The 12621-nt window shown below is 32.3% G+C and overlaps 1 pseudogene; it reads left to right on the forward strand.

The window, feature by feature from the left end:
• LOC120599882 (60S ribosomal protein L15-like) overlaps window positions 1-12621 on the forward strand; it is a 55262-nt pseudogene that overhangs the window by 25991 nt on the left and 16650 nt on the right.

Genomic DNA, 12621 nt, shown 5'->3' on the forward strand with positions numbered 1-12621 from the left:
AGAATACTATGAAATGTTATTCAACACCAAATTTAATAACCTAGAAGAAATGGACAAGTACTTAAAAAGACAGAACCTTCCTAGATTGAATCATGAAGAACAGGAAAACCAAAATAGACCACTCAACAGTATGGAAATTGAAACAATCATCAAAAACCTCTCAAAAAGTAAAAGTCCGGGACCAGATGTTTTCACCAGTGAATTCTATCAGACATTCATGTATAAGTTAATACCTGTTCTTTTCAACTTCTTTCCAAAAATTGAAGAAGAGGCAATACTTAACTCATTTCATACAGCCAGCATTACCCAGATACCAAAATCTGGCAAGAATAACACAAAAAAAGAAAACTATAAATCATTATCTCTGATGAATACAGATGCAACAATCCTAAACAAAATACTAGCAAGCTAATACAGCAACCCATTAAAAAGATTATACATCACTATCAAGTGGGCTAAATTCCAGGGGCACAGGGATCATTTAACATACATGTCAATTAATGTGATTAACCACATAAACAAAATAAAGGATAAAATTGTATGTGCATATCAATAGATACAGAAAAAACCTTTGACAAGATTTAAATCCATTTATGATTAAAACGCTTAATAAATGGGTATAGAAGGGGAAGTACCTCGACATAATAATGGCCATATATGACAAAATCTCATCTAATATCATACTTAACAGCGAAGACCTCAATGTTTTCCCTCTAACATCAAGAAAAAGACAAGAATGCCCTCTGTTGCCACTGTTATCCAACATAAAATCAGAAGCCCTAGTGAGAGCAGTCAGGCAAGAGAAAGAAATAAAAGATATTCAAATTAGAAATGAAGAAGTCAGGTAGTCACTTTTGCATCTGATATGATTATATAGAAAACCCTAAAGACTCCACTACAAAACTATCAGAAATAATAAATATGGTAAAATTTCAGGATATAAAATTAATGTACAAAAATCCATAACATTCTATACACTAATCATGAATTTTCAGAATAAAGAAATAAAAAACAATTTCTTTTGCAATTGCAAAAAGAGAATAAAATGCCTAAGTATAAACCTAACAAGGACTGTGAAAAACCTAAACACTAAAAATTATAAGACATTATTAAAAATAAATTAATGAAGATGCAAGGGAGAGAGAGAGAAAGAAAAATATGACCTTTGAAAAATATAAACATGGAAGTTTCAGAATCAGATGCATTTCAGAATCACTCTGGAATTTGGATAAAATTAGTGAGGCCAAACAATTTGTATTTTTAATTATTTTGCTAATCATTAACATACTGTGCTTTACAAATATAAGAGATTATTATCAATATTACACAATAATGATGTGATGAGGCTCCTGGTTGAGTCTGGATTTTACAACTTTTGAATCTGGAAAACATCCATTTTAGTGACTAAAGGTAGTGCCTGCATTGTGGTACAGAAATTGGAATTTTCCATTAAGATAGGCTGCCCCTTCAATTTGAGAGAAACATATGAGGGGTTTCTTTTAGTTATATAGAAATAAATTCTAATCTAATACTTGTAGGAACTAAGGACACAGTTGAATATTTTATGTTTAGTAAGGATCCTGAGTTGTAATGCGTTTGGTAGGTGAAGCAAAATTCTTATTACAAATATCTATTTTTTTTTTCGTAGATTTTCATAGGATTTAAGAGGTTCCTAGGAGAAGGATTGGGAAAACTTTCATCCCTTCCCAGAAAATTTCAAAGATAGTAAACCTTGTTTGGTAGACTAAAGTGACCTTAACCAAAATAACCTGGCAGAAAACTGGAACCTGAAAGTGAAGCCTTAACCGATGACTCAAACCCAGTATAAAGGCTTAAAGCATTTGAAGGGAAGTCTGGTTCTGGACATAACTACTGCTAGACTCACTCCTGAACCTGCGATACTGGCACCATAGATACTGTTTCATAAATGGATGATTATTCTTTGAAAAAATAATAATCACAATCTTCTCTAACAGAAAGTAAGCAATTTTGCAGGTAGAATACTTCTGACTAAGCATGATAATTAGAGTTTTCTCCTTCATAATATAAAGAGCCACCAAAAGTGTGGGTTAAATATCAGACATGAGTAACAGTGAATGGGACATTTGGATTCCTTAGATATTGAGGTGATGACATTTCTGTCTAACAGTAAGAAGAGACTTTTTATTCTTCCAGCATTTTCCAGATTTTATAGACCACTCCCATGTTCTGCAATCAGCAGCAAGGTTAACATTTAAGATAACTATGACTAGCATTATGTTTTGTAAACATATTAACACTTGTGGAGATTAACCTCCAAGGATTCTGGAAAATGGAGAGTGTTGAGAAAACCAATCGACAGACTAAGGTAAATAAACCTAGAAAGTTCTTAAGAACATACAGAGAGAGGAATAATAGATAACATTTCTTCCTAATGTGGACCAGTGGTTCCAGAGAGTTTATAGTATTTAAGTCTAAATTTTTTGTCTATTCTATGCCTATTCCCATAAAGCTTAACATGTCTGGAGAAAAAAACATGCCCACAAATACATGGCCAAAAATCCCAAGTTAGTTTGATGGTGACCTGAAGACAGATCTTATTTTTCTAGTCCACTCATTTCCCCATTTTTCTAAATTATTACTTCACAATTTCTCTTCTCTCTTCAAACTTTTAGCACCTTCTCCCACATTCTCATTCTCAGATGAGTCTCTTGTTTCCTACTTTACTGAAAATACTGAAACAATCGAAAGAGAACTTTTTAAAATGTCCATCACATTTACCAGCCTATCTGCACCTGAAACTATATAATCTTTCTTTATCTTCTATTATATTGAACTATTTGTCTATATTCCTAAGGTCATTCAATTCCTTTATGTTCTAGATTGTATCCCTTCTTGCCTACTCAATGATGTTATTTCAGAATTATCCATTCTCTACTATATCACCCATTTCTCCTGTCTTCTGAATCACTCCCATTTTTTCTATATAAGGATAAAAAACACCCTTCTCTGGACCCCATTACACTTTACCAGCTATCACCCCTTTTCTCGGATTCCTCTGAATAGCAATATTTCTCAAAAGAGTTCTTTACAATATCAGGAATTCCATTTTACTCATTTTCTCTTGAATTAACTCCATCTATTCTTTTACCTAGACAACTTATTTCAATGATTTTCATGTTGCTAATTCCAACAGTTTTATTTTTTGACATAACATCAGCATTTTACACAGTATATCACTCCTTTTTCCTGGAAACACCTTTTAAAAATGGTTTTTAGAATACCATACTGTCTTGGTTTTCCTCCTACTTCATTGACTATTCTAAGCCAAATTTTTCTAGTTCTTCATCTTCTCTCTATCTTATTAACTTTGGAGTGTGCTGTGGCTCAGTCCCTGCACTGCTTCTTTTCTTACATTCACTTGCTAGGTAATCTCATATATTTTCATGTTTTCAAATCCCATATATACATTGTTGATTCCCAAATTTATACCCCCTTCTCAGATTTTTCCCCTGAAATCCAAACTTACATATCCAGCATCTGCACCTGAATGTTTAATAGATATCACAAACCCAACATATTCAATATGCAATTCCTGATCTTCACTTCCACAAATATGCTTCAACAGTCTTAACCTTTCTCAGTATATTATATATTAATGCATAAAAATGTATAACATACTTAGTGGCTTAACATATACCATTTATTATTTCAGTTTCTTTGGGTCAGAACATGGCTTAGCTGTGTCTTTGGCTTTCAGAGTATTTCACAAGGCTACAATTAAGGTATTAGCCATGTTTTGGGTCAAGTGAAAGCCTGATTAGAGACAGACCCCCTCCCAAGCTCACGTGTTTGCAGGATTCAGATACTTGCTGGCTATCCATTTGAATCCATCATCAGTTCTTTGCTACATGGACCTCTCTAAAATATCTGCTTGTTTCATCAAAGCCAATGAGGGAAAGAGTCCTGCTAGCAGTATGGAAGTGACCATTTTATATAATGTAATTGTGGAAATGACCTGCCATCACTTTTCTCATATTATATTGGTTATAAGCAAATTATTCGTCCCTCCCACACTTAAGAGGTAATCACAGAAAGGTATGAATACCCATAGACTCAAACCACATGGGGTCATTTTAAAATCTATTCACCACCCTCAGTTAGTGGCAACTCCATTCAAATAAAAAACCTTGGCATTATTCAACAAATTCTGCCAGCTCTACTTTCAAGTTATGCAGAATCTGAACAGGTCTCACCATTTCCACATGTATCACTCTACTACAATTCTCTTGGATTACTTAATAGCTCTCTAACTAATTACCTTACTTCTACCTTTATCTCCTACCACGATCTATTCTACATATTACATATAACACAGTGATTTATTGAAAAATAAGTCAGCTCGCATCATTCCTTTGCTCAAATCCCTCCAATGGCTTCTGATTTCATTCAGAGTAAAATCAAAATTTCATACATTGATGTACAAAGCCCTACACAATCTAGGTTCCTGAACTTCTTTGACATAATCTTCTACATTGTTTCTCCTTGTTTATTATCTCTTAGGTACACTAAAAAATCACTATTTATTCAATACACCAGGTACACTATTGTTTCAGGGTTTTTCAAAATGTATCCTCTGCCAGAAAAACAATTTCTTTAGATAGCCACATGGCTCTCTTCCTCATCTCTTTTACATTTTTGCTCAAATGACGCTTTTTCATAAAGACCTACCTTATTGCCTAATTAATATTGTGACCTATTACCCATCTCTACTCCCACACTCTTAATTCTTTACACTCTACTCGTTTTACCCCATAGGATTAATCTCCTTCATACTTCAGCCAAAGACACAGCTAAACTATGTTCTGACCCAACATATTATAAAAGGTAGTTATTTATTGTGTTTAACAGCCTCCAAAAGAATAAAAGCACATAAAATAAAAGTGATGTTCTTCTGTTTTATAAGAACAATGTCTAGCACAAAGTTGGTACTTAATAAATGTTTGAGGATAGACTAAATTAAGACTTCTATTTTGCAATTACAGGCTAGTGATTAGTGGGTTCAAATGAGTAATAAAAATAATCACTAACATTTATTCAGCATTCACTATGGAACCAGATTCTTAGCTAAGATTTTACTACCTTATCTTATGAAGCACATATTTATGTGGTGGGTACCGTCTTTATGTCCGTTGATACTTGAAGAAACTCAGATGCAGAGATTTTAAGTAATTTGCCCAAGATTGCACAGATATGTAACTTTTGAGACCAATCTTCATTACTTCTTATGTGAAGAAAAACATACAATGTTAATTCTATATGTCTAACCTGCTTATAATAATCGTAACAATAAAAGTTATCTTTTAATGATGTTTAATATATACCAGATACTGTGCCAAACACTTTACATATGTTATTTTTTCCTTAGTACTTTCATATTTTTAAATTTAAATTTATTTATATTAAATTTATTGGAGTGATATTGGTTAATAAAATTATATAGATTTCAAGTGTACAATTCAATACACATCATATGCATATTGCATTGTATGTTTACCACACAGAGTTAAATTTCTTTCTGTTACCATATATTTAACCACCTTTACTATTACCTACCTCCCCGCTCCTCAGATTCTCTCTGGTAACCACAAAACTGTTGCCTGTGTCTATTAGTTTTTTTTTGCCTTATCTATTTGTTACTTTCACTTTCATATCCCACATATGAGTGAAATCATATGGTTCTCAACTTTTTCTGTCTGACTTGTCTTGCTTAGCATGATAATCTCAAGATCCATCTATGTTGTCATACCTGACAGTATTTCATCTTTTCTAATGGCTCAATAATATCCCATTGTATATATGTACCACATCTTCTTTATCCAATTATCTATCAAAGGGCATTTCAGTCGTTTCCATGTTTTAACCACTGTGAATAATGCTGCAATGAACATTGGGGTGCATATATATTTGTGGATAAATGTTTCACTTTTGGGGGAGTTTGATATCCAGAAAAAGAATTGCTGGGTCATATGGCAATTTTATTCTTAAATTTTTGAGAAATGTCTATACTGTTTTTCATAATGGTTATATCAATTTGCACTTCCACCAGCAGTATATGAGGGTTCCTTTTTCCCCATAATCTTTCTAAATCTTATTACTTCTCTTGTTGATAATAGCCATTCTAAAAGGAATTGGTTGGTATCTCATTGTGGTTTTAATTTACATTATCTAAATAGATAGTGAAGTTGAGTATCTTTTCATATGTCTGTTGGCCATTTGTATATCTTCTTGGGAAAAGTGTGTTCAGATCCTCTGCTTATTTTTTAATTGGATTGTTTGGATTTTGTTGTTGTTATTGTTGAGTTGTATGAGTTCTTTGTATATTTTAGATATTAGCTTCTTATCAAAGGCATTGTTTGCAAATATCTTATCTCATTTATTTGGTGGCCTCTTTTTTATTGATGGTTTCTTTTGCTGTGCAGAAGCTTTTTAGTTTGAAATAGTCCCATTCACTTATTTTTGCTTTTACTTTTCTTGTCTTTGAGGTCAAATTCATAGAATCCCTTCTAAATCCAAGGTCCATGAGTTTATTATGTTTGTTTTCTTCTGTGCAATTTATTGTTTTAGGTCTTATATTTAGGTCATTGATTCATTTTGAGTTACTTTTGGTGCATAATGACAGATGGCAGTCTAGTTTGATTCTTTTGCCTATGGCTTTTCAATTTTCCCAGTACTGTTTATTAAAGGAGCTTTCTATTTTGCATTGTATGATTTGGGCTCCTCTGTCCAAAGTTATTTGCCCATGTATACATGGAATTATTTCTGCACTCTCAATTCTGTTCCATTGGTCTGTGTGTCTGTTTTTCTGCCAATACCATGCTGCTTTGATTTTTTTTTTGAATTGTAGATAATTTGAAATCAGTCAATGTGATAACTCTATCCTTGTTCTTTTTTCTCAAGATTGCTTTGGCTGTTCAGGGTCTTTGTGATTTTTTTTGCAAATCTGATTATTTTTTATTCTATTTCTTTTAAAAGTGCCATTGGAATTTTGATGGGGATTTTATTAAATCTGTATATTGCTTTGGATTTAAGGTCATTTTAACTATGTTGATTCTTCCAATCCATAAACACAAAATATCTTTCCATTTCTTTGTATCTTCTTCAATTTCTTTTAATACTATCTTGTTTTTAGTGTATAGTTCCTTCACATCATTTGTTAAGTTTATTCTTAGGTATTTTATTACTTTTGTTCCAATTACAAAATATTGTTTTTTATTTCTTTATCTGAAATTTTATTGTTAGTGTTTAGGAATATGATGGACTTTTATACATTGATTTTTCTATCTTGTAACTTTATTTGCTTGTTTTTTCTAATCTTTTTTTTTTTTTTAGTAGCGTCTTTAAGGTTTTTGGTATAGAAAATTGTGTCATCTGCAAAAAGTGACTATTTGATTTCCTCATTCCAATTTGGATTTTTAAAAAATTCTTTCTCTTGCCTGATTGCTCTATCTAGGACTTATAATACTATGTTATATAACAGTGGTAAAAGAGGACACATTGGGAGATGGGAGGGCTCAAGAAAGGAACAATGGATTCTGCCAGCACTCTGACTGGGAGAAAGCTACCTCACTAACCCTCCCCTTGAAGCCAGACAATTTGTTTTCTCCCTGTATGTCCTTGGTGACTTCAAGCTGCTGCCCCAGTGATTGAGTCAGAGCAAGTAAGTCCATTAGTGAGTAAGTTTGTATGTGGGTGCCTTAAGAAAAAATGTTTGCAACTCCAGCCACCTTTCATTTCACTCAGTCAAAATTTCCACTGGTTTTCACAGCCAGGAGTTGTAGGGACTCCTTTTTCCAGCTCTGGAACCCAAGGCTGTGAACCCTGATGTGGAGTCAGGATGACTCACTCTTGCAAGGGGACCTGCAGCATTATATCTCTCCCAATTTTCAACCACCACACATGAGTGTGGGATCAGCTTGTTTCACATTTCAAGTGTTCCCACATATTAGTGGGCCAACATTTATGTTCTCTGGAGAAATTTTACCAGGAGCTGGCTTGTTTTCTACTTGTGGCTAAGATTCAGAGAGTAAAATCAAACCCAGGTGTGGACTACTGGAATTCTACCTATTTATTAATAACCTAGATCTTGTGAGTGAAGGAGGCTTTTTTTAGAGACGATATCGAGGCCCAGAGTAAAGATATAATCTGACATATTTTTCCTTAGTAATAAATCCTTCTATTCACTTTTAAGAGCACCTATGGAATGAAATAACTCTCTGAAACAAATCTTGAAGAGTTAATTATAATTAGGCCACACATGTGTTAGCTCACACCTACCACCAGATCTCACAGTTAACATGTAACAATTTTACCTCTTCTGTTTCCCTTTCAGTCTGGGTCTGGTTTTAATCATAAGTTTACAATCGCCTTATGAATAAAAATAATCTTAGTGTTATTCAGAATATTTAAGAATACTCATGCAGAGCAATGATAGCAAGAATGCAGACTAAGAAGCTACAATCCTTTTTACCCACAGAGAGACAAAGTTAACAATATACAGACTAATTGAGAAGATAGACCACTCAGAGCATTGTAAAACCAAGAATAAATTTTAGCAAAAAGGGTAAGAAAATTCTCAGGGTTTGGCACAACCTTTCATGCCCCTCCTTCTACATGGAACAGTGCAGAGAAACCTGGAAAAAAGCCCCTATACTGGAGCTCCTGCCTTGAGATAGAAACAAAAGAATGGACTGTATGATTAACATTATGGCTTGTTGTGAGGGGACTGCTTTTTACCTTATCTGACTCAAAATATTGATGAGACTAGAGCCAGAGTATAGAAACTGCTAAAAACAGAGGTGAGTGATACATTAAAGCTAAAGTTATATAGTCAGATGTCAGGAAAGGAAAGAGATCAGAAAAGGTTTGAGATTTCTAGAACCTCTAGCTATTCTGATTCAGGAAGGTCTTCTCTCATACAAAGCCAGTACACACAGACTCTAAGTGGTGGTTGTTTCTTCAAATGTATAAATCCTAGAAAAATTGAAAAGGCATATAAAGAAACAGGGAAATATAGCCTCATTAAGAAATAAAACAAAATGTTAGAAACCAACCCTAAAGAAATACAAATCTACCTAACAAAGCATTTTAAATAGCTGTTGTGATGCTCAATGGGCAATAGGAGAACACGGATAGACAACTAAGTGAAATCAGAAAAATTATACATGAAAAAATGAAAATATTGATAAAGAAATAGAAACTTTAAAAAGAGAACCAAACCAAAATTTTGGAGTTGAAAAATACAATAGCTGAACTAAAAAAAAATAATTTAAAGAATTCAACAGTATATTTTATACCCTTCTCCCAAAAAAAATCAATGTACTTGAAGACAAGTGAAATAACTAACTGAGTCATAGGACCAAAAAGAAAAAAAAAATAAAGTGAAGAGAACCTACACTTGATCATAGCCCAAAGACCGAGAAGTGATAGGAAGCCTAAAGGACTGATGGACCAATATATGAACTATGAAAATCCCAGAAGGAGAAGAAAGAGAGAAAGGAGAAGAGACTTATTTAAAAAAATAATTATCAAATCTTCCCAAACCTGATGATAGAAATAGATATACAGATTCAAGAATCTTAGAAGTGTCCAACTAAGAAAAATCCAGAGAGCCACTATGACACACATTATAATAAAGCAGACTAAAGTCAAAGACAAAGAAATAATTTTGAAATGAGCAAAGTAAAAGTCATTAGTCACATAAAATGGAACTTTTATAAGAAAACAAGCGGGTTTCTCAGTAGAAACTGCAGGCCAGAAGGGAATGTGATAATATATTCAAAGTTCTAAAAAAACAAACTGCCAACAAAAATACAGTATCTGGAAAAAGTGTCCTTCAAAAATGAAGGAGAAATTAAAACATTTTTGAAATAAAGTAAAGCTGAGGGAGTTCATTACCATTAGACCTACTTTGTACATAATAGTACAGGGAGTCCTTCTAATTAAAATGAAAAGATGGTAGACAACAATACCAAGCTGTATAAAAATAAAGTTATCTGGTAAAGTTAAATACATGGACAAATAAAGCAAACTGTGCTATAGCAATTTTGGTCCATAGATTTAAATGACAAAAAAACATAAAAAGAACACTACAAATCTATGTTAATGAGAGTAAAACATATAAAGATGTGATTTTTGAATTTAATAACATAAAATGGAAGGAGTTGAACTGTAAAAGGATTAGAGATTTTGTATATAAGTTAAATCGTTATCAGTTTACAATAGAATGCTACGATTTTAAAAATGTCTTATGTAATTGCAGTAGGAACCACAAATAAAATATCTATAGAATATACCAAGTATAGTACAGTATAGAGAATATAGTCAATATTATTATAATGGCTATGTATAGTGCCAAGTGGCTACTAGAGTAATCAAGGGGATCACTCGTAAATTATACAAATGTCTAATCATTGTACTGTATACCTAAAATTAATATAAAATAAAAATAAATAAATAATTTTTAAAAATCTAGAGAACATACAAAGAAGGAGTTGAGAAATCAATTATAGCATATCAGAACACAAAATTAATGAAATACAAAGGAAAGCAATAAAAGATGAAAGGACAGAAAAGCTGTAAGACATTCAAAAAACAACAAAATGACAAAAGTAAGTACATCCCTATCAGTAATTAATTTAAATATAAATTGATTAAATTCTCCAGTTAAAATACATACATTATCTGAATGATTTAAAAATATAAACCCAGGATCCAACAACTCTATGTTGTCTACACAACATGTTTAGATCTAAGAAGACATAAGATGAAAGCGAAAGAATGGAAAAATATATTCCATGTAAATAGCAACCTAAGAGAGCAGCAATCTTGCTTCTGAGTATACATCCAAGAGAATTGAAAGCAGGGTCTCTAAGAGATATGGATTGGACACTCATGTTCAAAGCAACATAATTCTCAATAGCCAATAAGTGGAAGTAACCAAAATATCGATCAACCAACGAATAGCCAAAATATAGTATATACATACAATGGAAAATTATTCGGTCTTAAAAAAGAAAAAAATCTTGTCATATTCTACAACATGGAAACCATGAGGACATTAAGTGAAATAAGCCAGTGACAAAAAGACAAATACTGTGTGATTTCACTGTTATAAGGTATCTAAAGTAGTCAAATTCATAGAAGCAGAAACCAGAATGGTGGTTGCCAGAGGCTGGGGAGAAAAGCAATAAATAAATAAATAAATAAATAAATAAATAAATAAATAAATAAATAGCTAGATAAATAGATAAATAAATAAAGGAGTTGTTATTAAATACATATAGAGATTCAGATTTGCAAGATAAAAGAGTTCTGAACATCAGTTTCATAACAATGTAAATATACTTTTTTTCTACCTTTAAATTTTCAATATTCTGTTTTTTTTATTACAGTTGACATGCAATATTATTTTATATTAGTTTCAAGTGTACAGCTTAGTGGTTAGACTTTTAAATAATTTACAGAGTGATCCCTCCAGTTAGTAGTCACCTGGCACTGTACATAGTTATTATAAATTACAATGTAAATATAATTAATACTAATTAACTGAATACTTAAAAATGGTTAAATTTATAAATTTTATGTTACATGATTTTTATCAAAATAAAAACAGAAAAAGAATACTCCAGTGACTCTAACCCAACAGAGATCATACAACTCCATAAATGAGCCATAAACTCACTGGTGCTACTTATGCTTCTTTGAGGGCCAGGACTGTGGAAACTGTCAGTTTAGGGCTGCAACAACTAATTAGATGATCCCAATCAGGCCTGGCTTGTTGTAGACTACAACTTGGTAAGATAATAAGTAGACTCATACAATATTGCCATTTTAGAAAGCTGAGTAATGCGTTTGAGCCACAATTTTCATCCTCACAAAGCATGTCTCCTTAAAAAACAAACAAACAAACAAAAACTCATATAAACCTCAAAAAAGGAAGGAAATAGTCTTTCAAAGCTTTTGAAAGCTCTTTCTTTAATGAACTTCTATCTGTTATTTTATGCCAAGAGGAGCTCATTTAAAAATTGAAATCCTTGAAATGATGTAAAAGAAAAAAAAAAATAGAACTACCTCAAACCTATACGATCAATAATCTTACAGATGATATCCATTCCACCATCAGGAATATTATCAATATTAACTATAACTAAAGAAAAAGCTGTACATTCATTTGGGTTTGCATTTAGTTTCCTAAAAAGGTCTACTAGGGAAAAGATTAATTGTTTGTCTTTGAGTTCACCTCTTTTTTTTCTTATTTATCTCATTAATGCCATGTTTTATATAATTGCTTCCTACATTGCTTTTCAACGATGAAAATTTTATACACACACACGCGCGCATGTGTGTGTGTGTGTGTGTGTTTGTGTGTGTACTGGCATAAGTCAAATAACTTACCTCTAAGTTTCTTTGGAAAAAGTAGCAAATTGAGAAAATAGGAATTCAAAGATAATAGTACTCTTCTGCTATCAACTCATACAAATACAGTCCACTTCTCAAAAGTTAGTTTGACATAGGTATGTATCTAGTCCAGATATCTGTAGTTGTAGTTCTAGGGATCCTAGAACTAAAAACATTAATCAC

Source organism: Pteropus medius, unplaced genomic scaffold, assembly GCF_902729225.1.
Source record: "Pteropus medius unplaced genomic scaffold, Ma_sr-lr_union100, whole genome shotgun sequence".
Lineage (NCBI taxonomy): Eukaryota > Metazoa > Chordata > Mammalia > Chiroptera > Pteropodidae > Pteropus > Pteropus medius.